Source organism: Gymnoscopelus braueri, assembly GCF_963280865.1.
Source record: "Gymnoscopelus braueri genome assembly, chromosome: 13".
Taxonomy (NCBI): domain Eukaryota; kingdom Metazoa; phylum Chordata; class Actinopteri; order Myctophiformes; family Myctophidae; genus Gymnoscopelus; species Gymnoscopelus braueri.
The window spans coordinates 53,008,640-53,028,986 of NC_137615.1; the positions used below are offsets into that span (position 1 = coordinate 53,008,640).

At 40.5% G+C, this 20,347-nt stretch overlaps 1 pseudogene across 1 annotated transcript in view; it reads right to left on the bottom strand.

The window, feature by feature from the left end:
• Positions 1 to 632: 632 nt before the first annotated feature.
• LOC308097986 (anoctamin-6-like) overlaps positions 633 to 20,347 on the bottom strand; it is a 40,496-nt pseudogene continuing 20,781 nt past the window's right edge. The window contains exons 12-20 of the transcript XR_013934983.1: positions 19,058 to 19,224; positions 18,707 to 18,804; positions 17,737 to 17,879; positions 12,201 to 12,407; positions 4,507 to 4,712; positions 4,130 to 4,235; positions 3,635 to 3,799; positions 2,193 to 2,301; positions 633 to 1,632 (exon numbers count right to left, since the gene is read on the bottom strand). The product of XR_013934983.1 is annotated as an anoctamin-6-like (transcript). The remainder of the gene's footprint in view (positions 1,633 to 2,192; positions 2,302 to 3,634; positions 3,800 to 4,129; positions 4,236 to 4,506; positions 4,713 to 12,200; positions 12,408 to 17,736; positions 17,880 to 18,706; positions 18,805 to 19,057; positions 19,225 to 20,347) is intronic.

Below are 20,347 nucleotides of genomic sequence, written 5' to 3' on the forward strand. Positions count from 1 at the left end.
AAGACCTTACAGCTCTGTGGAACTGTAGACTTTGACCGTTGCACCTCCTATTCTACTGCCTGCCTTACTGTAGATATTATTCCAGGTCTCAAAAATCGAAAGTTGTTCGGCATGAGGAGACCAATATGTGTATCGAAGTTTCATGGCTGTAGGTCAAACAGGGCATGAGTAATACCTGTTGAAAGTTTGCATTTTCAATTGAGTGCTGTAGCGCCACCCTTTGACAAATGAATGTCAGTTTCATTTCTTGACCGTTTTCCATGACCCTCTACCATATCGGCGAGTTTCGTAAAAAGTGACTGCACGGTTAAGCTAATTTTGCCATGTATGAGTAAAACGACAGAAGATTAATAAAGTGTGGAGATGCAATAAGGGTCCAAAAGCCCTACGGCCTTGGCCCCTTAAAAATAGAGCTTGAATTTCACGGTGAAACAAAAATCGAATACATTTATTTTGTCTCAATGCCTTCAACAATGGTGTCTTCTAAACCCATGAGGGTTGGGCACTTTGTGTGCAGGACGCAGGCAGGTACCGTCGGGCCTATGCAAACCATCCGGTCTCCAACAGACAGTTTTAGCAGGGCACCACCCTTTAGAGAACCTAGTGTAAATGTATTAATACAGTAGTAATAATAATAATAATAATAAACTTTATTTGTATTGCACCTTTCATGACATGAAATGCAGCTCAAAGTGCTTTACAGAGCAAGAATACAATTACAGAAAAAGTAAAGATAATGTAACAATAAAGCAAAAAAAATTAAAGCAAAGGCATAAAACAACACTAAAATAATAGCAAAAAAGCACAATTTAAGAGAAATTGAATTTCAGAACAAGTAGGGTACATTTGGAAGAGCACATTTTGGAGAGTTTTTGAATACTGATCTCCCCATGAAAGAAGGACACCAAAACTAGCACATTAGTTTTCTTTGGAAAGCATATTGGCTCTGTGGTGTAAAGCAACTATTGGTGTAAAGTACAATTCTGATTATTTTTACTTTCCAATTTTCAGTTTCCAATTTTCAATATTTTTACTTCTACTCCACTACATCTCAGATCCAAATATTGTACTTCTATTATTACAAAACATACACTTCATTAATACATCTAGAAGCTCACGATGCAACACGTTGTGAGCTTGTAGATCTGCTTTTTTCAAAAGATTTCTATAAAAATACAAAACTTGTGAAATGGGGGCATTCTGCATAATGAGCAGCCTACTTTTACTTTGGGTAAGTATATTTTGATCCCAACACTTTTGTACTTTTACTCAAGTAAATATTGAATACCAGACGTTTTACTTGTACAGAGTATTTCTACCTTGATGTAAAAAAAATAGCATACTTCTTCCAACACTGTCTGGCATGCAAGCATGAATAAACAAATAAAACAACAATACGGTATAGTAGCCCTCCACCGCTTCTCTCTGTTCCCTTTCTGCCTTCTCCTTCCCTCGGCGGACCTCCTCAAGTTCCTCCAGCAACTCTGTCCTCCTCTGCTCCAGCAGAGCTTTGCCTCTCACTCTCAGCTCCTCCAGCTCTCCTCTCTCCCCCTCTTTCTCTTGGAGGTTCTCCTGTCTGCTCCTCTACACCTCCTCCTTCTCCCTCAAGGTGCTCCTCGGTCGCCTCCCTCTCTGTGTGGATAAAAGGCAATAAAGCAACATGTTCAGTACCTTACGTCAGTGATTCTTGACCTTTTTCATTTCAAGAATACCTTTGATACCTTTGTTTTAGTTTTTCTTTTATTTTATTTTCTTATATCTACACATCCTCAGTGTTTATTTAATTAACAGTTTTTTCCAATCCCTGCTCTTTGATTGATTGATTGAATACTTTATTAGTCAGAAATGTATACAGCACGAGGTACCGTCAGACATTAAGGCTAAAAGGATAACACAAAAAAAGTCCTGGGGACTTGTTTCAATTGTATTGTATGTATTCAATTCATCAACATAGTATAAAAAAAATAACACAATAATACATATCATCAACACATACAAAACATTATATGTACAAAGGAGAAAAAGGAAAATGTCGCCAGTGAATGACACCTCCTTTATGGAGGTGCCCTTGTGGTTTAAATGTTTTTTCAGGCCTGTTTTGAAAGAAGCCAGTGATCCACATTTGCTGCTATACTGTTAGTACTTTTAATACCAATCATGATTGATTTGATGAATAATACAATAAAATATACCTCCATCCCGCTGATTCACTTCAGCGGTGATCTGCAGTAGGGAGGTGCCAAGCTTCCTCAGAGAGGAGATGTGCCTACTCTCCTGACTGGGTCTCTCCCTCTCTGACACCTTCAGAGAAAGACAACAGGTAAGCTTCTTTTATCCATTTAGACCTGTTACATCTAAATGTTGCTATACCTTTCAAGCTGGGAACACTTCTGTGTCATTTTAGTTGTTGCTGTATATCGCTGTTGTTGGGCAGAAACCTTGTATCTCCATGTTCTAACGTTTTGTGTTTTTTTGTATTTTAATGCCCATCTTGATCATACTACAGCGTCACACAAAAGCAGCAGATCCACAAGCTGGATGAGATAAAAATGATAAAGATGATAAAAATGTGCAACTTTTTGTAAGCTTGTAGTTCTGTTCTCATCTGCAAGTGACGTCATAATATTGCGTTGAGTATATTGAGTATGAATTAAGCTGAAGAAAGGATAGATTGATGGATGGATAGAAGGATACATACATTAAATACAGTGATCGATTCTTTCTTTTTCTGACACTAATGTCTGGTGAATACCATCCCAGACTATATTGCCTTTATCTCAGTTGAGCTGCCTACACTGTGCTAAGCAATCATCACCACATCATTTACACGACAGAAGGACAGTGTGATACAAAACGTTGCCATTTTAAAGTAGTTTTGTGGCTAATTTGTCCTTGGCCTTGACATGGCAGACGAACAAAGGGAATAATATTGTACTGCTAACTTAAAAAAAAACACTTCTGGGGTCATTTTGACATCCTATATTGTGTTCCTATAAACCCATCGTTATTTCAAACTCCATTTTAACAATGTTAGACTCGTCCCTGGTTCTTAATCTGAAATTTTAGAAAATGTCTAATCATTGCAAACTTGCTGCTGAAGTAACATAAAAAAACGGATTCATCACATGGTGTCCTGCTAACCTGTGAGGCTGTGACCCCATTTAAAAACAGGACGGTGCCTAAAAAAAGTGAGGCAAATATGTGGATCCCAGACTTCATGTGACGCATGAGTCCATATTTGGACAAGATTTCAGCCCAATTGACTTCCATTAAAACGTTTATGTAAAAAAAACCTTTAGGTACTTCTTTGGCAGTGTGCACAAGAAATGTGGTGCTTATCGTTCCCGGCGATTTGCAAAATTAGCTATGGACACACTTACAGACAGACTCACAGACCTCTTTGTAGGTGGCTTTCTTCTCCACACGGTAAAAACTACAAGGTTCACTCACTGGGAAAGAACAATAAAGCATGCACATCCACTCACTAAAAACCAGGTGCTGGGCCAGAGGTCAGAATCCATAAAGAAGAATAAGGTCTGCACACTGGATCATGCTCCAAAGCTTATTTTGGTTCCTTTTACACCATTATTGGACGTTAGCAAGTGGAACACACTGAGTAACTTATATTAATTACACTAACTGCATCAGACAGTGTTGGTTCCTCTACCGCTCTCTGCCCGATGGCCTGATAAAGGATGTTCTGCGTCAGGTATTGCTCTCGTTTGATCCTTGTCTTGATGTCCTTAGGCACGTCTGGGATCACTTTGATCAGGACAACTTTTACCAGGTAGATGATGTGCTGTAAGGGACAGGGTGGAATAGATTAGACAGACAGACAGACAGACAGACAGACAGACAGACAGACCGAAAATAGATCTATAGGTGTGCAGCTGGGGACAGGGGTAGGTAGGTGGGTGGACGGACAGACAGACAGACAGACAGACAGACAGACAGACAGACAGACAGACAGACAGACAGACAGACAGACAGACAGACAGACAGACAGACAGACAGACAGACAGACAGACAGACAGACAGACAGATAGATAGATAGATAGATAGATAGATAGATAGATAGATAGATAGATAGATAGATAGATAGATAGATAGATATGGACTCTTTTCTCACCACTACAGCAACAATAAAGGCCAGTCTGGCAGCGAGGACATGCCAGTAGTAGTTACTGTGCTCATACTGTTTGGGGTGTCCTGGTGGATAACGGAAGTCTCTGTACCTGACGGGGGACAACATTGTTTGCTACATGACAACAGAGTCCAGGAAAACCAGCTGAAGGAAACGGTGGCTTCCAGAGCACACACAAAACAAAACACTTTGAACTCTATCATCCGTGAATGAAAATAAGTATGAAGTATGAATGGATATGTACAGACTATCAACCGTGATAATAAGACTGAAATATGTTCAGTCCTGCCTGAGTGTCAGTCAGGACCAATGACCAGCTCTCCATACACAGAGCTTGAATGAGACAGAATTGTGTTCCGTACCTGCAGGTGGTGCCGTTGGCAAACCAGTCTGGTATGTGTTCTGGTTTGCTCTGATTGGTGAAGTCTGAGATGTTGAACACAGACAGGGTGTTATTGATGTATCCTTTCATGGTGTAGGTACTGTTGTGTCCATACTGGTAGACAGAGAGATCCCAGAAGTACACCAGACGAGGGATCATGTCTGATGTGAAGGCCATGATCATCACCTGAGTGAGAGGGAGACAAAAACCAGAACTTTAAAGGTTCTATGACATTCATTTTCACTTTTTTTTATTTTTTATGTTTTTTGGGGGGTTTTATGACCTCAATTACACCCAAAAAATCTGAACTTTGAACATTCAGTGGATTTTCTGTGGTCTGGGGTTTTCTGAATAATTAGGCTGAAAAGTAATCTGAGCTTGGCCCTTCGACAGTGAGGTCACATAATCCCGCCCACTCTCCTCCTTGCCCCTCCCCTCCCCTATCCTTTCCTTTGGGGAGGGCGGAGCAGAGGCGATGATTGACAGGCAAAATCCCTCACTAGCGACACCCGCAGGCAAAGATTTCTTTTTTCATTGCAGTTGAAAAGGCTTTAGAAATGTGAGAGAAAAACACCTGCCATCGATCAATGGAGTGGAATTTTTTGTTAAAACTTTCTATACACGTTTTGAAGGACCATGACAAAGACTTTTAATGTGTGGTAAAACTGAACGTCATGAAACCTTTAAATGTGGGCACTAAAGCAGGGCTCCGGACTAAAACATGTAACCGTCCCAAAGTGAATGTAATCCGTCCCAAGTTTTTGTAAATTATTATCATTATTATTACTATTATTATTATTATTATTACGGGGCCAGAGCTCAGCTCTGGACCTGTCTTAATGTTCCCCTCTTTTTTCTTCTGCCACTTTTCGCAGTTCTGACTCAACCGTGCATACGCTTTTTACGAAACTTGGCCATATGGTAGATGGTCATGAAAAACTATCAAGAAATAATTCTCACAATCTTTCGTCAAAAGGTGGCGCTATAGCAAAATGCCAACTTTGAACAGGTACAACTCATGCCCTGTTTGACCTACAGCCATGAAACTTCAATATACATATGCGTCTACTCATGATCAACAACTTTCACACTCTGACTTTTGACCTCTGACCTTTAGATCTCCCACCATTTTGAATTATATGAAAAACAGTTAAAACCTATCTCCTCCTGGGATTTTTGAGTAATCTGCACGAAACGTTTTACACATGAACTTTGGACCTATGCCGACAAACATGTGCAAAAGATTTTCCATAAGTGAAAAAATGAAGCTTTAATGAGCCAATGAATATTGCAGTTTTATGACAATTATTCATCTGCCCCTAACACATACATGCAGACTCACATTTCTTTGAAACTTTGCAGTAATGTTGAGGGTCATTCCAAATATCACTGAAACCAATCTTACTCCAATTGGCCAATTTTTTGAAAATGCAAACTTTAAACAGGCAAAAGTCATGCCTCGTTTGGCCGACAGCCATTAAACCTGCTTACACATGTGCCTTGACTCATGAGGAACACATCTATCACGTTGACCAGTAAGCTCCGCCCTTAGATTGTCCGCAATTTGGAGCAGTTTGAAAAACACTTAAACCCAGGATTTTCCTGCTATTTGCGTGAAACTGTATCATCTGTGTGATCTCTTTTTTCACAGTTTCTGTCTGTTGGTCCAATGCCTTCTCCCTTAAACGAATGCCTCACAACACCAAGGTTGCCAGTTCAAGCCTCACTTGATGCAGGCTTCATTAAAGTTGCATTGCACATAACATGACTGTATCAGTGAATACATGTGCAATTGTTAAAAATAACATGAAATGCTTAACAATATTTGTTTGTCAATTTTCAGACATAATTATGTTCTTGTAGAAAGTGAGCAACAGCAACAGTCCACCTGGCCTATTCCCATGGATTGGATCTACCCACCTCACCTGCTGTCATTCCCTCTCAATCCATAATCACACCTGCCCTCACTCACTCCTCTCTCTTCTCTTCTCTTCTCTTCTCTTCTCTTCTCTTCTCTTCTCTTCTCTTCTCTTCTCTTCTCTTCTCTTCTCTCTCTCTCTCTCTCTCTCTCTCTCTCTCTCTCTCTCTCTCTCTCTCTCTCTCTCTCTCTCTCTCTCTCTCTCTCTCTCTCTCTCTCTCTCTCTCTCTCTCTCTCTCTCTCTCTCTCTCTCTCTCTCTCTCTCTCTCTCTCTCTCTCTCTCTCTCTCTCTCTCTCATTCACCAGGTCAGGTTCAATGGCTTTTCGCTTAAGTGTGTGCCTTAGAACCTCAAGGTTGCCAGTTCAAGCCTCACTTGATGCAGACTTCATTTAAGTTGCATTGCACACAACATGATTGTGTCAATTAATGCAAGTGCAATTGTTAAAGATAACCTGAAATGCTTATTTGAGAGTATGTCTTTTCAATGTATGACATACTTCATTCTGAAAATAGCCGATCTACAATCTCAAAACTTTTCAGATAGCAACGTGTTTCTGAGCTTGTAGATCGGCTGCTTTCACTGGTTCAATGTTATCTCCAACAGACAACCTCAGCCTAGATAAAGCTATAGCACTATAGGTAGTGTTGCAGCCTGTCATTCCGAAGGTTGAGGGTTCGATTCCTGTTAATGGCAATAGGTTGAGACGTCCAATCAATCCATTCTGCTTCCATCTTTCTCTCTCTTCAATCTATTATGTTTCCATGTCTCTCTCTCTTCAATCTATTCCGTTTCCATGTCTCTCTCTCCGCCCTTACATTGTCTGCAATTTTGAGCAGTTTGAAAAACACTTAAACCCAGGATTTTTCTGTTATTGCGTAAAATGGTATCATCTGGTTTGACCTCCGTTTTCACTGGATCAGGTCTGTTGGTCCAATGGCTTCCCGCTTAAGTGAATGTTTCACAACATCAAGGTTGCCGGTTCAATCCTCACTTGGTGGAGACTTCATTTAAAGTGCATTGCAAACAACAAGACTGTATTAATGAATACATATGCAATTGATAAAGATAACATGAAATGCTTATCTGAGAAGGTATGTTTTTGCAATGTATGACATACTTCATTCTGAAAATAGCCGATATACAATCTCAAAACTTTTCAGATAGCAACGTGTTTCTGAGCTTGTAGATCGGCTGCTTTCACTGGTTCACTTTTATCTTCAACAGACAACCTTAGCCTGGACAAAGCTATAGCACTATAGGTAGTGTTGCAGCCTGTCAAACCGAAGGTTAAGGGTTCGATTCCTGTTAATGGCAATAGGTTGAGATGTCCAATCAATCCATTCTGCTTCCATCTCTCTCTCTCTCTCTCTCTTCAATCTATTATGTTTCCATGTCTCTCTCTCTCTTCAATCTATTCTGTTTCCATGTCTGTCTGTCTCTCTCTCTCTCTCTCTCTCTCTCTCTCTCTTCAATCTATTCTGTTTCCATGTCTCTCTCTCTCTCTCTTTTCTCTCTCTCTCTCTTGAGGGGTGGCCATAGCTGAGTGGTTAGTGAGCCAGCCCTAGGGAGCCAGAGGCCCTAGTTGCCTCAGGTACGATTCCAGGCCAGGCCAGCAAATGAAATTTGTCCCTGAGCAAGACTCTTAACCCCTAATTGCTCACAGGCCCTCATTGGAAACAAGACCGCAAGGACTTTCATGAACGGACCTGTTAAAGGAATTATCCTTATCTCTTCAATCTATTCCGTTTCCATGTCTCTCTCTCTCTCTCTCCGATCTACAATCTCACAACTTTTCAGATAGCAACGTTTTGTGAGCTTTGTAGATCGGCTACTTTCACTAGTTTTCGTTCCGAGGAGACACAAAAATGCCTTTATTGGTAAATGGTTTGTGAACCAGTGATCTAGAGTTGTTCGGGACACAGAGGCTTGGTTCATAATGGACGGAAATACTTATAATTATCAACAGACACTACCAGGGAGGCCATATATCTAGCTCAATGAGAAGAGAGGCAACCTCAGAGTCCGTAGATCGCTGGTCCGACCCCTGTCCGCGACAATCTATTGAGGTGATCATGATTTGACATTCTTGTGTTTACACATAGTGTTTCTTGAGGATAGGCTTAGGCGTTGTTTTACTGAGGTTAGGGTTAGTGAGGGTTTAAAATGCTCATTTGTTAATTGCATGGTCTTCATTCTCTCAAGTTCATTCTTCTATGTTTCTATGGCTTATTGTGCATATTACTTATCATTGCTTCTTTCTGTTTTCTTTCTGCATTCCCTGGCCCCGCTTATCGCTTGCTTTGCAGCTATATTTATTATTATTATTACATTTATTATTATTATTATTATTATTATTATTATTATTATTATTATTATTATTATTATTATTATTATTACCCTTACACATATTATTATTATTATTATTATTATTATTATTATTATTAGTAGTAGTAGTAGTAGTAGTAGTAGTAGTATTATCATTATTATTATTATTATTATTATTACACATATTATTGTCTCCGCCGTAGTTGTCTCCGCCGTAGGTGGAGAATATGTTTTCGCTTCGTCCCGCCGTGTGTGAGCAAACATTGTTAGCCAAGCTAGCATTGGTCAAGCTCCACGTGACACGTGTCAATATGTTGACACCAATGCCTTTGATTGGCTAGAGGGACGCATGACGAAATAGAATCCTATAAATAGGTGTTGTCACTTCAAAAAGCTTTCACTTTTTGAAGTGAGGTAAGACAGGATCAATCAGTCTTGATTGGAACAGTACCTTCCAGTCCAAATCACCCGTCCGTGCGTGTGTGTGTCCCTTTGAGAACACCTAACATTGGTCAAGCAAAGGCGCAGAAGGCCAAAGCTAAGAAAGCATACTCATCTACAACAGTAACACAGAAGAGGACTATAGAGTGAATTGATCCCACAACAACAAGGCCGAAGTCTTAATACTGTAACAATTGGCCACCTTGATCAAATACATTATGTAGCACTAGAGAAAACTGACATAGATCAAACACACCAATCAACTGCTGAAACTGTTCAAGACAACAATGAAGATGAAGAAGACAGACAAGTATTTGAACAAACCAGTCAATTACGACCACTCCCATATGACACATTGCTTCAAGAAGAACATTCTTTAGATGCAAACACTACATATTCAGTCGCCCCTGCAGAACACCAAAAACCACGCACATTCTACCAACAGTACCTTGCAGTACAAATCACCCGTCCGTCCGTGCGTGTGTGTGTTCCTCTGAGAACACCTAACATTGGTCAGTTTTACGTGACATCACAATATGTAATATAAATATATAAATAGGAGGCTGAGATCACACAATGTAACTAACTCCCATTATGCAAACTAAAGAAGCAGCAAATGAGCATCTGAAACCTGATGAAGACGCAAGGCGCAGAAGGTCTGCTGGCGGAGACTTGTGCTCCGAGGAGCACATTTTCTAGTTATATATTATTATAGCTGGTGAAATATACTTGGCAATCCTTTCTATTTTCATATTGTGATTTGTGGCGACTGTCTACTTGTCACCGTCCCTGCCAGTGTTATCCCACGTTTTAACTAGTTTACAACTTTTAAGTACCGGTATATATGAATCGCAAGCATTATATAGTTATTTAATTGTTGTATAAACACTGCATATTATAATTTTAAAAAGGTATGGCATTTTAAGGTATTATAAGGCAAACAAATGCAAAAAGTCTTCTCCCTCTCCCTATACTGCCAAGGGGCATCTCGGTTTACTTCCTGCTTGGATACCACCACAGGTTTTGAGTCATTTAAACAACCAGTCAAGTATTTTGGTCTTTTAGTAATTGTGTTTTAAATCTTACATTTAAATAATAATAATTCATCATTTAGTTATTAAGATGATTGGCTTGGCTCATTCTGGTGCCCCCTCGGCACCGTGGTGCCCTATGCACAGTGCATGGTGTGCGTGTGCTCAGCGGCGGTACTGTGAGTCCATGAACTACTATTACTGGACACCAATAATGTGTTCCTTTTAGTTACCGTTTTAAAGTCATAAAACCATGTAAGATAACAGTAAAAGATACTTTAAATGTGTGCATGGTAGTTGAACTTGAATCACTTCCATACTAGAGAGCTACTTACTTCTTTGTATATGTCTAATAAAAAGGCCAGACCCCCCAAAAAAGAGTGGCCAGAAGAAAAGCAAGTTATTATTTTCATGGTTTCATTGCTGTCAGCAACAGAATATTATAACTAAGAGGATATTAAGATTGGTGTATGACACTTAACATTAAGTTGCCCTATTACAATGTTGCATTGTGCTGTAGTTACATTATAACTGATGGATTGTATAGAATAGCTAATATAATATTACACATAATTAAGGATTAAAATGTATAATAATAATAACACATTCATGTATTTTATAGCAAATATTCTGTAATATTTCAAGCAATGAAACAGGATGCAAAACTGCCTATGATTATAATGAATAATAATTGTTTAATATAAACTACACATCCCTTGGATACAGAATTGACAGGTTTATAAATGATTGATTTTTTAAGTGGTGCATTATGTTTGATATAATTAAGGGTGTGTGTGTGTGTGTGTGTGTGTGTGTGTGTGTGTGTGTGTGTGTGTGTGTGTGTGTGTGTGTGTGTGTGTGTGTGTGTGTGTGTGTGTGTGTGTGTGTGTGTGTGTGTGTGTGTGTGTGTGTGTGTGTGCGCGCGCCTGCCTGTCTGTCTGCCTGCCTGCCTGCCTGTCTGCCAGCCTGCCTGCCTGACTGCTGCTTGCTTGCTTGCTTGCTTGCCTGCCTGCCCACTGAAACTTTCCCCATATATGGAGAGTCATACATCATAGACCTCCGCTTAAACCTTATATAGCTGACTGGAGTCCCTCGGGGATACTAGTGTATTTTCTGTTTTCTGTTATTGTGGGGAAGGCTTTCGCTGAAAATAGCGGATCGACAAGATTACAATGCGACACGTTGTAAGCTTGTCCATCTGCTATTTTCTGCGAAAGCCTTCCCCACAATAAAGATGCTGGGGTTTAAGTGGATATGTCATAGATGACATAGGCCCACATCCACATTGGAACCACATTTGTTCACATAGTTTGAGGCAACATTACAGTGTGTGCTGCCTGAAACAATTAGTATAACTATAATCAACATGTGTGTATAGTTTAAGCAACATAATCAAAATGTTCCTTCCAGGACGGTCGGGAATCCTGTTACGGACATACTGTATAGGAGAGCCTTGTTTTACATAGGCTGGGGGACCCACGTATTTGAGCGTTATCATACAGTATACAGATTTTAGTATATGTTATACTAAAAATCACTACCCTGTGTGAAGTGGGCGGTGTCTTGCTAGCTAATCACAATACTGAATGGAGTCAACCAATCATGTACAAAAAATAAATACATTTATTGAAACACTCTTTATGATGGAAGAAACCATAACTTGAAAAAAACAATTTATGGTTTTTTTTCAAGTTATGGTTCTTAATGGGCTATGCACATGTGTCATGTGACACTGGCCAATCACTAGTCCTGAATAGACTGTGATTGGCCAATCACGGTGCATTGTACAAATTGTACAAATAAAATTGTACAAAATTGTACAAATATCCAAACCTCACTTATAGGGGCGGTTTCACCGCCCAAAAATAGGTAAATTGGTAATTAAGGGCCCCTGGGAACTGGCGCCATGGGCAATCCATCCATTGGTATGAGAGTCGAAGTTATTGTCAACACTCACATTTGTTGTCACAGCCAATATGGAGATAGCCTGCAGGATGGGCAGCCAAGACTCCAATGTCCTGAGCCATCTCTTGGTACCATGCGTCGGAACTGGGAGGTTGTCTTCCAGGCATCAATCCGTATCTCAAGCAGGTGTTGAGAAAAGCCAGGAACGGAGCCAAGGGGAATGAGGCCACAAACATAGTCACAAAGCCAAACTGGATCACTAGGAGATGAGATGTGACATAATATGAGTTCTAGCTGACAGTGTTTTTTTTTTTGCTTCAGTGTACCCCATTTCCTTGATTTTCTAAATTCCAAGTACCCCTCTACTCGATGACAACATTTTGCTTCCCAATAGCTAGCAAACTATTCATAGCATGACACTGTGAATGAATGATAACCCACTTAATTTTGATGAGTATGATCAGAAAGGGATCTATGATATCAAATCAAATAAATATAGCTGCAAGCAGCAATAAGCGGGTTCGAGGGATAAGGCAGAGGCAGGCAGAGAGAGAGAGAGAGAGAGAGAGATGAGAGAGAGAGAGAGAGAGAGAGAGAGTGAGAGAGAGAGAGAGAGAGAGAGAGAGAGAGAGGAGAGAGATGAGAGAGAGAGAGAGAGAGAGAGAGTCAACAATTAAGTCATGATTTTTGTTCAGTAAATTACATTTGGACTGGTTAAATTGGGGTTTTAACCAGGGACCTACAGATTTGCAGGTAGATAGTGTACTGACTGAGCCATTGGATAGACAGAATTGGATTGCATGTGTGGTAAATTATCATACAGCATGGATTGCTTATTATATATCTACAAGCTCATAGCCTCGATCTCCATGCTTTTATTGTTTAGTTTTGCTAAAAAATAAAAGCCTGGACATGCGCGTCGGTGTAGCCGGTGTAGGAAGTGTTTCATTTCCCCAACCAACCAGAGTGCAGTGGGCGTCGCTCGTAATGTTGTGTTGACAGGGCAGGGGCTGACGGACAGATTGGTGAACCAATGGGATCAGGCGCATTCTCTCCTCGCTGATTTTAAACCCGCCCCTCTATACACGAAAGCAGGAAGGCTAGTGCAGCCTAACAAGCTCATAATGCGTCACATTGTAGATCGGCTGTATGTGGTTACTGTAGGTGTTGTATTAATAATTAAATCTGCAAAGTAACAAGTAACTAAAGCTGTCATATGCTGTAATTGTAGTAGAGTAGAAGTAACAAAAATGGAAAGTAAAGTAAAAAATACTTCAAAATGGTACTGTGCATTGTAAGCACTTGTATTGGTACTTGAGTAAATGTACATAGTTACTTTTCAGCACCATTGAGGAGCCAATCACTGACAGGCTAGGTATCACTAGGTGCACTGATTGCTAGAGTGCAGAGGGACATGGGTTGATATTAAAGGTCTTAACTCAAAATGTATATATCACACAGCTTAGAATTTTTTGATGAAATAGGAGTGTGATGTAAAAAAAATCTGTAGTGTAAAAATTGCAAGTTCATCAAATGTCAATGTATATAGTTTCTTGTGTCTGGGTAGCTCAGTTGGAAGAGCTATTAACTCTGAACCGCAAGGTCATGGGATCGAATCCTGGTAAAAGCAACACAGCATATGAGTAATCTGGTTCCCTGGTGTATAGAGTATTGTTACAGGTATAGACTCATTTGTTTGTTAATGTTGCTACCCGACCCTAAATGGCCAAGGCCAATAACGTGGCATTGGGCGCTTAAAGTTAAATATTTGAAAAACTACAATTCTTTCAAAGAAAAAGCCACCAGGCCACTAATGAGTTGTGACAGGTGTGATTGGTGATGAGTGAGAGCAGGTGAGAGGGGTGGATCCAATCCATGGGAATAGGGGGAAGGTTGCTGACTAGATGGCTATTTTCTACACCCACCCTCACTAACCTTAACCTCAGTAAAACAACGACCTAACCTCAAGAAACACTATTTGTAAAACTAAGAATTCCAAATGATGATCACCTCAACACGTTGTTGAGGACAGGGATCGAACCAGCGACCTATGAATTCACAGACTGCCTCTTCTCATTGAGATATGGCCTCCCTGTGTCTGTTGATATTTAGGTTTAGGTCATACATTGAAAATAACAACTCTCAAATAAGCATTTCATGTTAAATTTAACAATTGCACATTCATGTATTCAGTCATGTTGTGTGCAATGCAATTGAGATGAAGTCTGCATGAGGTGACACTCGAACCGACGACCCTGTGGTTGCAAGGCATATGGTTTACCAATCAGCCATTGGACCAACAGACCTGAACTGGTGAAAAAGGAGTTCATACAGATGACACAGTTTCACGCAAATTGCTCAGAAATCCTGGGTTTAAATGTTTTTCAAACTGCTCAATATGGCGGAAAATCTAAGGGCAGAGCTTACTGGTCAAAGTGATAGATGTGTTCCTCATGAGTCAAGGCACAGTTTCACGGCTGTCGGCCAAACGAGGCATGACTTTTGCCTGTTTAAAGTTTCCATTTTCAAAAAATTGCTGTAGCGCCCCCCTTTGACCAATTGGAGTAAGATTGGTTTCAGTGATACTTCGAATGACCCTCTACATTACTGCAAAGTTTCAAACAAATGTGAGTCCGCATGTATGTGTTAGGGGCAAACGAATAATTTTCATAAAACTGCAATATTCATTGGCTCATAAAAGCTTAATTTTTTCACTTATGGAAAATCCGCTTCCGCAGTTTGTTGGCATAGGTCCAAAGCTCATGTGTAAAAAGTGTTGTGCAGATTGCTCAAAGATCCCAGGAGGAAATAGACTTTTACTGTTTTTCATATAATTCAAAATGGTGGGAGATTTAAAGGTCAGAGGTCAAAAGTCAAAGTATGAAAGTTGTTAGGCGTGAGGAGACGCATGTGTGTATTGAAGTTTCATGGCTGTAGGTCAATCAGGGCATGAGTTGTACCTGTTCAAAGTTGGCATTTTCAATTGAGTGCTATAGCGCCACCCTTTGGCCAATGGTTGTGAGTTTTGGGCCTTGGCCGTTTGGCATAGCCCTCTACCATATTGCCGAGTTTCGTAAAAAGTTACCACACGGTTAGGCCAGAACTGCAAAAACTGCGGAAGAATAATAGTGAAAGCCAGGCCTCGAACCCTTAAAAAGGTCCCGCACACTGTCTGGAACTTGCATAAAGGATTCGGTAGTTAGACCTTCATCAGGACAAAAAAAAAAAAAACGACCTACTATCTTCTAACAACCAAAACGTTGATTTAATAAAGTTCCACACAGTGTGCAGGACCCTTTTCTTTGATTTGATATCATAGATCTATATCATAGATCTGAACATTTAGACCTTCCTGGTTGTCCTACGCACCTGTCACTAACCTTGGAGGTGTGCATCAACCTTTTCTTAAAAGATGACAGTATGTTAAAAAAAAAAAAGCGAATAAGAATTGTTTTCTATTCAATGACAGTTGTGCGCGCGCGCACACAACTGTCATTGAAAACCAGGTTTACAAACATAAGCCTCAAGGTGAATGACACTCTCATCACATCCAAACATGAAGTGAGTAAAATCCTCAACATATTCTTCACGACCATAACCTCAGATTTGGTTGAAAAACTACCCCCTCACTCTGGGTGCTATGGTGAAGAGCATGTTGACTCATTTTACGAAAAACAGGGTGTACGCAAAGATGATTTTAAACTCTCCCCTGTGAAAACAGAAGAGGTGTTTAAAAAATGTTGTGCTCTTCATCAACACAAAGCCACAGGCCTCGACAATATCCCCGCCAAATTTCTAAAAGACTCGGCCGCCTCCATTGCTCCAATCATTACCCACATAATAAACCTCTCCATCATACAGGGACGGGTCCCTAACGATTTCAAAAAAGCAAGGGTGACCCCTCTGTACAAAAAAGGAAACAAATTAGACCCTGGCAACTACCGCCCTATTTCTATTCTTACTTCTTAGCTCCATCTCGAAAGTCATGGAAAAAATAGTCTATGAAGGTCGATAAGTATCTTGCCGAAAAAAATCTAATCTACAAATTCCAATCTGGTTTCAGAACAAACCACTCCACTGACACATGCCTTCTCTATTTGAACGACTCTATCAAACAAGATGTCGACAAGGGCAAATATTGCGGCATGGTCATGCTGGACCTCCAGAAGGCCTTTGACACCGTCAATCACCCAATTATGATCAATAAGCTCAAAGCAATAGGTTTTGATGATACGTCAGTGAACTGGATGAGATCCTACCTGGAAGGGAGGGAGCAAGTGGTGGAAGTAAACGGCACCCAGTCCCCCCCCCCTCCCTGTGACTTGTGGTGTCCCACAAGGAAGTATACTAGGACCTTTACTGTTCCTGATATATGTGAACGACATGTCATCGGCCTGCGACTGCAAGCTGTTCCTGTTCGCAGATGACTCGGCCCTACTAGTCTCGGACAGGGACAGGCTGCAGGTTGAGAAAACTCTCAGCTCCGAACTCAACAAGATCTGCATCTGGCTCTCTGACAACAAACTTTCATTTGGGTCCAGTCCTAACCTTAGCAAGGCAGAGAGTTTCACGATCAAAGTGGGTGATGATGTCATCAAAAGAAAGGATGAAATTACCTACCTGGGCTCCATCTTGGAGGCAAACCTCTCTGGTAACAAAAACGCCGAAAAAGTGATCAAAAATGTCAACCAAACAACACGCTATTTGTGGAGGATTGATCGCCTAGTCAGTAAGAATACTCTGAAGATTCTTGCAGGGGCCCTCATTCAAGGTCATTATGATTATGCATGCACTTCATGGTATCACAACACCTCCAAGGCCTTAAAAACAAGGCTCCAAACATCCCAAAACAAACTTGTAAGGCTACTTCTTGGCCTCAATCACAGAACCCATCTAACCCCTGCTCATTTTGCTAGGATTGGATGGCTTAGGGTTGAGGACAGAGTACAGCAACTTGCTATGGGCCTGGTCTTCAAGATATACCACAACATTGGGATCCCCCTGTATTTGTCAAAATACTTCCAAAATGTTAATGCAGTCCATGATCATAACACCAGAGGCAGCTCCACAAATCATGTTCAACCCAGATTTGGCTCAACTAAGGGTATGAACTCGTTCTCATGTTATTCATCAAAAATGTGGAATGCCCTACCAAAAGGAGTAAAGGAGTGTAAAACCCTACTCACTTTCAAAACTGAAAGATACACTGACAGGCTGCAATTCGAAAATGGCCCCTGTTTAAGTCTTAACCTACCCCCCCCCTACCCCCCCCCCCCCTCCTTCATTTTCCTCTTTTGTATATATATATATATTATTTTTTTTCTCTCGTCATACCAGTAACCTGAAAGCTGATTGTATGACATTCTGTATAGTAGTGTGTATATCTGTCTGCCTCTTATATGACATCATGATTTGTGTGCATGGGGTTCTCATCTTAAACAAGCTTAGTGCTTAATGAGAGTTTCCAGTTTAGTAGACCTTGTATTGTGAATTTGTACTTCCATGTACTGTTATGTACTGTCATGTACTATTATCATGTCTTTCTAAATAAACTACATCAATCAATCAAAACACACCAATAACCTTACCCATTTCCAGGTATTCATAGAACTGTCTAAGTTCTTTGTTTTTCAACAGCTTGTAGTCTTGTTCCCAACGTGGAAGAGGTCCGTCCTGATCTGCATTCACAAGGGGTCGACGTTTCCAGTTCTTCCACCTCCCACTGAGGAACCTGACACACCACATACATACAGTGCATAGGCTAGTACAGGAGAATGGACAGAACTGGTAGAATGAGAGGTTATTTTACTGAAATATTGGCACGTTAAATTCAGACTATTGTGTAAGCTCAGATCGTCATGTCAAAGTCAAGGCCCATGGGCCAAATCTTGCAGGACACTGTTAGTCCATGAGTGCTGTCAGTCTTCCTCTATAATCCCATTCGAATTTCAATGCTTTATTTTTAATATTCGACACGCACACACACACACACACACACACACACACACACACACACACACACACACACACACACACACACACACACACACACACACACAGCATGTTGGCATTGGAATACTGTGTTCTTTATAATGTGTCTGAATAATCACGTAAGGGATGGGCTGTGTTGAGGCAGCCAGACACGAAAAATGTAATGATTAATTCATTCATTCATTCTCACACGCACGCACGCACGCACGCACGCACGCACGCACACACGCACGCACGCACACACACACACACACAGGCACACGACTGAGCGTGCACAACACAGACACATTGGGTGGCGTGGCAGCGATGATGTTCATATCATATTAACTTCCTTTGTGCAGTGCATATATATATATATATATATATATATATATATATAATGTGATAGTAATTCATAGATAGAGTTATAGAGTTATTAAGAGTTCTTAATAAAGCCAATAACCGTTTATTTTTATGACACTGATTACAGTTTCTCTCTCCAGCTGTTGGCTAATGACACAAAAAGCATAATGTAGATAAGTAATGAATTGGCCAACGCAGAATGTGATTGTGTTTGTATTTACTTACGTTTGTGAGACCTGCAGGATGAGGTTCAAGATGGTTTCTCCACTCAAGATGACAGCCAGCTGGATGGTCAATGCCATCATACAACCCTCAGGGTTACACTGCAACGAAGACCCACAGCAACTGTTAAAACCAATATATTTTATGTGCTTAGAAATGTTTTATTCTACGAAAGAACGAAAGAAAGAAAGAAAGAAAGAAAGAAAGAAAGAAAGAAAGAAAGAAAGAAAAGGGTTAATCCCAGGGTCTACTACTACGTATATCCACTACCATGGTCAGATTCATATACATCCTTAGGCATTCATCAAGAGCATCACAAAACAAATGACTAATGGACAGTATGGCAAACTGTACCTCCTCATTTCGGAAAGTTCCAATATAAGCCGGCTGTCCTGGGTAGCCAATAAACTGCCCCTTGAAGAAGGCAATGTAGAAACAGGCGCCGTAGTTGTTAACAAACTGAAACACGAATATCTTCAGGGACAGACTGTTCTCGTACTCCGTCTGGGTCCGAGGGATCTCTGTTTCCGGGTGTCAGATGTGTGAAACAGGGTGTGAGAACTGTGCACTTGACATTGCTCATTTGCATTCTCATCCCCCAATCACTTGCTCAAGTATTTGATGAGTTGGAGAGGACAATTGCATAGTACAGACCATGCAGACTCAACACTGAAAACGCCTTTAAAACATTGAAAACATGGCTTAGTGCAGTCACATGGGCACCTCACAGGGTTCAAACCTGCTTCTAGCGACTCAGCTTCGTTCAGGTTGCACACTGATAGGAAGATAATAGTAAATGATGGGTGCATCTGTCGCGTGGCAATGAGAATGCCCTGCTGTATGTATACAATGCACAATCAATGGGGAACAGCTCATTGTTTTATTACCATGGTGCAGTAATACAACCTTTTCTCATTTGCATAATTAGATCAGGCAAAGATGCTAAATTAGGAAAGATGATATTAGATGGGCAGCAGTGGCTCAGGGGTAGAGTGGGCGCTTGGCAACCGGAAAGTTCCCAGTTCGATCCCAGGCTCACTGAGAGTCAGTGTCGAAGTGTCCTTAAGCAAGACCCTGAACCCCTAATTGCTCCCGATGAGCAGGTTGGTGCCTTGCATGTTTTCCTCCGCCATCGGTGTATGAATGGCTGAATGTAATGCACAATCATTGTAAAGCGCCTTGGATAAAGGTACTATATAAATGCACCATTTACTTCCATAGGCCTCTATGAGCCAATGAATATTGTATAGGATGTGGCTTCATAAAAAGGCAAATATTCACAAGTGCTTAGATAACACAACAAAACTGTGTTTGACCATTGACCATTGATGAGTAGACCTCTAGACCTACTGCACATATAAACAGAGCTGCTACATTTAAACACATTTTAAATGTGAGGCTTTAAAAAAAATACTATTTAAATAGTTTTGAAAAAAAATGCTGCAAATTGTCCCGAAGTGACTTCAAAGATTGCTGCTATTTGTTTCAAAAAGCGTTATACCCTGTATAACTCTGTTTAACACTGTACACCCTCCAACTGTATTATACTTTACCCATTTTCTTAAAATGTTTTTATTATATCTTGACACTTTTTTTTGCAATGTTAATAGCCAATAAAGCTCCTTTGAATTGAATTTAATTGAA